A 5,000-nucleotide genomic window follows, 5' to 3' on the forward strand; every position below is an offset into this window, starting at 1 on the left:
CGGGGCCGCTCGGCCGTCACACTGCCGGGCTCGGTCGGGCGAGCTCTCGGCCGCTCTCGGAGCGAGCCGGAGAGCGCCTCACCTCGCGTACGACGGGAAGCGAACCGGAGAGGAGACCGCCCGTGCCTGAACACCGGACGCCGCAGCGGCTTCCCCGGGACGGGGAACGCAGAAGCGCCGGCCCGCCGGGGGCCCTCACCGACGCGACCCGAATGGCCTCATCGATCGACGGAAAGAAGGGGGGGAGCAGGGAGGGGACGGGAGGGGTAAGGGTGCGGTGAGGTAGAGGAGGAGGGACGGTGGGGGAAGGCACGAGCCCTTCCACCCGGGCGCGGCGGAAAGACCGCACGCGCACGTGCGTGTGGGTGTGCGTGGGCAACGTCCGCCGAGAGGTGCTCGCCCTTGCCTGAACACCGGCCCGCCCCACGCCGCCCCGAACGACACGGGGAGCGGGATTGAGCCGGCCCGCCGGGAAGCCTCTCCGACGCGCCCGAGGAGCGCCACGGTGGATCGGGTCGGGGCTCCCGCGTGCGAGTGAGAGCGGTGCGAAAGGGAGAACGCGGCGCCGCCGCCGCGACAAGCGAGCTCCGGGTCCCCCTTCTTCCCTCGTGACGGCGGGACCCGCCGGGGACGCCCCCGGCCCTTCTGCGTCCGACTGCCGGCCGCCCGGCACGCCGGCCCGCGCCCTTTTCTTCCCTCTGCCTGTCTCTGTCTGCCTTCCTTCCTCCCTCCTCGGGGCTCTTCCCATGGCAGCGCGGCGCGGGGAGACGCCTGCCCACGCTCACTCTCTCTCGCCTTTCGCCCCGATTTTGGCGGGTTCCCCGCTCGCGGAACGAGCGAACGCCAGAGTCCGGGGCCGAACTGCGACACGGGCAGCGAACATCCGACCGACGGAGGCCACCGGACCGAGCGAAACAAGCGGCGCACCAGAAAGCCGCAACCGAAAAACTCCACAGCCCGGCGGTCAACCGCGCTCGCCTGCGCCCGCTCGTTGCCGCCTCTGGAGACGAGCACGCGCTCGCTCCTGCAGACGAAAAAGGAAGGCGTAAGAAAAAACTGCTTCGGAAAAGAACGGCGCCGACTACCGGCAGCGGCGCCGAGGGTAAGCGGCGCTCTACGTCGACGTAACGGTAGGTAAGAAACAACAGCGACCCCCTAGCAAGCTCCGGAGCTTTAGCGCCCCCCATCTCACAGGGCGGCAAAGCCTAGCCGAAAGCGGGTAGACCTGGCAGCTACACGCAAGCCGCACGGGCAGCGACCCCTAGCCGCCGCCGCCGAGCACCACGGCCCGCTCGGAGCCGGGTAGACCGTGCCGACCTAGTCGAGCCGCATAGGCAGCGACCCCTAGCCGCCGCCGCCGAGCACCACGGCCCGCTCGGAGCCGGGTAGACCGTGCCGACCTAGTCGAGCCGCATAGGCAGCGACCCCTAGCCGCCGCCGCCGAGCACCACGGCCCGCTCGGAGCCGGGTAGACCGTGCCGACCTAGTCGAGCCGCATAGGCAGCGACCCCTAGCCGCCGCCGCCGAGCACCACGGCCCGCTCGGAGCCGGGTAGACCGTGCCGACCTAGTCGAGCCGCATAGGCAGCGACCCCTAGCCGCCGCCGCCGAGCACCACGGCCCGCTCGGAGCCGGGTAGACCGTGCCGACCTAGCCGAGCCGCATAGGCAGCGACCCCTAGCCGCCGCCGCCGAGCACCATTGCCCGCTCGGAGCCGGGTAGACCGTGCCGACCTAATCGAGCCGCATGGGCAGCGACGCCTAGCCGCCGCCGCCGAGCACCACGGCCCGCTCGGAGCCGGGTAGACCGTGCCGACCTAGTCGAGCCGCATAGGCAGCGACCCCTAGCCGCCGCCGCCGAGCACCACGGCCCGCTCGGAGCCGGGTAGACCGTGCCGACCTAGTCGAGCCGCATAGGCAGCGACCCCTAGCCGCCGCCGCCGAGCACCACGGCCCGCTCGGAGCCGGGTAGACCGTGCCGACCTAGCCGAGCCGCATAGGCAGCGACCCCTAGCCGCCGCCGCCGAGCACCATTGCCCGCTCGGAGCCGGGTAGACCGTGCCGACCTAATCGAGCCGCATGGGCAGCGACGCCTAGCCGCCGCCGCCGAGCACCACGGCCCGCTCGGAGCCGGGTAGACCGTGCCGACCTAGTCGAGCCGCATAGGCAGCGACCCCTAGCCGCCGCCGCCGAGCACCACGGCCCGCTCGGAGCCGGGTAGACCGTGCCGACCTAGTCGAGCCGCATAGGCAGCGACCCCTAGCCGCCGCCGCCGAGCACCACGGCCCGCTCGGAGCCGGGTAGACCGTGCCGACCTAGCCGAGCCGCATAGGCAGCGACCCCTAGCCTCCGCCGCCGAGCACCACGGCCCGCTCGGAGCCGGGTAGACCGTGCCGACCTAGCCGAGCCGCATGGGCAGCGACGCCTAGCCGCCGCCGCCGAGCACCACGGCCCGCTCGGAGCCGGGTAGACCCTGCCGACCTAGCCGAGCCGCATGGGCAGCGACCCCTAGCCGCCGCCGCCGAGCACCACGGCCCGCTCGGAGCCGGGTAGACCGTGCCGACCTAGTCGAGCCGCATGGGCAGCGACGCCTAGCCGCCGCCGCCGAGCACCACGGCCCGCTCGGAGCCGGGTAGACCGTGGCGACCTAGCCGAGCCGCATGGGCAGCGACGCCTAGCCGCCGACGCTGTGCCCCCCCCCCCCCCCTTACTCCCCCCCCCCCTTCCCCCCCCCCACTTACTCCCCCCCCCCCCCTTCCCCCCTCTTCCCCCCCCCCCCCGGAGACGCTCGGAGCCGTGTACACAGTGCAGGCGCAGCGGAGCAGCCACAAGAGCGGCACTTGGCCACTTCCGCGGAACGTCCGAGCCGTGCTGAGTCCGCCTGGAGAGGCTGGACCGTGCCGCCGCGGCTCAGATCGCCCGACTCCGCCGAGGAGCGTCCGAGCCGAGCGGAACCCGCCGGGAGCGGTTGGACCGTGCCGGCGCACCCGAGCCTCCGCGGCTGAGACCCCCCGGACGCCGCCGCGGAACGTCCGAGCCGAGCCGAGCCCGCCGAGAGCGGTTGGACCGTGCCGGCGCACTCGAGCCGCCGCGGCTCAGATCGCCCGACTCCGCCCAGGAGCGTCCGAGCCGAGCGGAACCCGCCGGGAGCGGTTGGACCGTGCCGGCGCACTCGAGCCGCCGCGGCTCAGATCGCCGGACGCCGCCGAGGAACGTCCGAGCCGAGCGGAGCCCGCCGGGAGAGGCTGGACCGTGCCGGCGCACCCGAGCCTCCGCGGCTGAGACCCCCCGGACGCCGCCGCGGAACGTCCGAGCCGAGCCGAGCCCGCCGAGAGCGGTTGGACCGTGCCGGCGCACTCGAGCCGCCGCGGCTCAGATCGCCGGACGCCGACGAGGAAAGTCCGTGCCGAGCGGAGCCCGCAGGGAGGGGCTGTGCAGTGCCGGCGCACTCGAGCTGCCGCGGCTGAGACCCCCCGGACACCACCGAGGAACGTCCGAACCGAACGGAGCCCGCCGGGAGAGGCTGGACCGTGCCGGCGCACACGAGCCTCCGCGCTGGCCAGCGGTCGCTGCACGTCCGGCTCGAGTTGGTCGGCACGGTCTACCCGGCTCCGAGCGGACCGAAGCTCATGCGGCGGCGGCCAGGGGTCGCTGAGCGGCGGCCGGCTCACGTCGGCACGGTCTACCCTGCTCCGCCGCGGACGCTAGAGGTCGCTGACGGACGGGCTGGCAGACGTGCAGCGACACCTAGCGACCGCCGCCGAGCCCTCGCGCACCCACGGAGCAGGGTAGACCGTGCCGACCTAGTCGAGCCGCATAGGCAGCGACCTCTAGCAGCCGCCGCCGAGCGCCACGGCCCGCTCGGAGCCGGGTAGACCGTGCCGACCTAGTCGAGCCGCATAGGCAGCGACCTCTAGCAGCCGCCGCCGAGCACCACGGCCCGCTCGGAGCCGGGTAGACCGTGCCGACCTAGTCGAGCCGCATAGGCAGCGACCTCTAGCATCCGCCGCCGAGCGCCACGGCCCGCTCGGAGCCGGGTAGACCGTGCCGACCTAGTCGAGCCGCATAGGCAGCGACCTCTAGCAGCCGCCGCCGAGCACCACGGCCCGCTCGGAGCCGGGTAGACCGTGCCGACCTAGTCGAGCCGCATGGGCAGCGACCTCTAGCATCCGCCGCCGAGCGCCACGGCCCGCTCGGAGCCGGGTAGACCGTGCCGGAGCACCGGAGGCGCCACGGAGACGCCACTCGGCCGCAGCCGCGGAACGACCAGGGTGCACGTATGAGCCGGCCGCTGTTCGCCGGGTCGGGGCGCACCCGGGCTTCTCGGTTCGGCCTTGCTTGAAGCTGGCCGTCCCGCCACCGCCAACGCGGTTTTGCCCTTTTGTCTGCGTGTTTGTTTGTTCGTCCGTTCGTTCGTACTTTGGTCCGTTCGATTGTTTGTCTGTGCCCCCACGCGCCCTCTCGGTTTTATTATTTTCCGTTTGTTTGTTTGTTTGTTTGTTTGTTTTTCTCGTGGGTTCTTCTTTGCTTTCCCCTTTTTTAGATTTTGAAAAAGCCGCCCCGCCCCCCCCGCCTCCCCGGCTCTGCAGGAAGAGCGTGGGCGCGTGCGCGGGCCCCGCCCACCAAGGTCCGTTCGGGCCGGATATCCGGACTGCGGGCAGGCCGCGTGGCGAGGGATGGCGAAAGAGCGGCGGGAAGACGGCAGCGGCGAGAGGTCGGCCGGCGGGAGGCGGCCGCGTCCCCCGCGGGGTTCGCGCCTAGCCTCTCTCCCAGCCGGCAGATGAGGTGGAACGGTACGTGGGATTTTCGGCGAGAGGAGGAGGAGGTGGTGGCGGTGGTGGCGGGTGGGGCTGGGGGGTGGCGAGGCGTTTTGGCGGGCTCCGGTCGCCGAGTCGAGCCGCCATTGGGCCGAGCCGTCAGGAGCACCCCGGCGGAGAAAGGAAAGAAAAGAAAAAAACCAAACGGGCCAATCGGGTCCAAACAAATAACCGAGCGAGTGACC

This window comes from Coturnix japonica, unplaced genomic scaffold (genome assembly GCF_054131305.1).
Source record: "Coturnix japonica strain WE unplaced genomic scaffold, WE-NBRP24 Scf092, whole genome shotgun sequence".
NCBI lineage: Eukaryota > Metazoa > Chordata > Aves > Galliformes > Phasianidae > Coturnix > Coturnix japonica.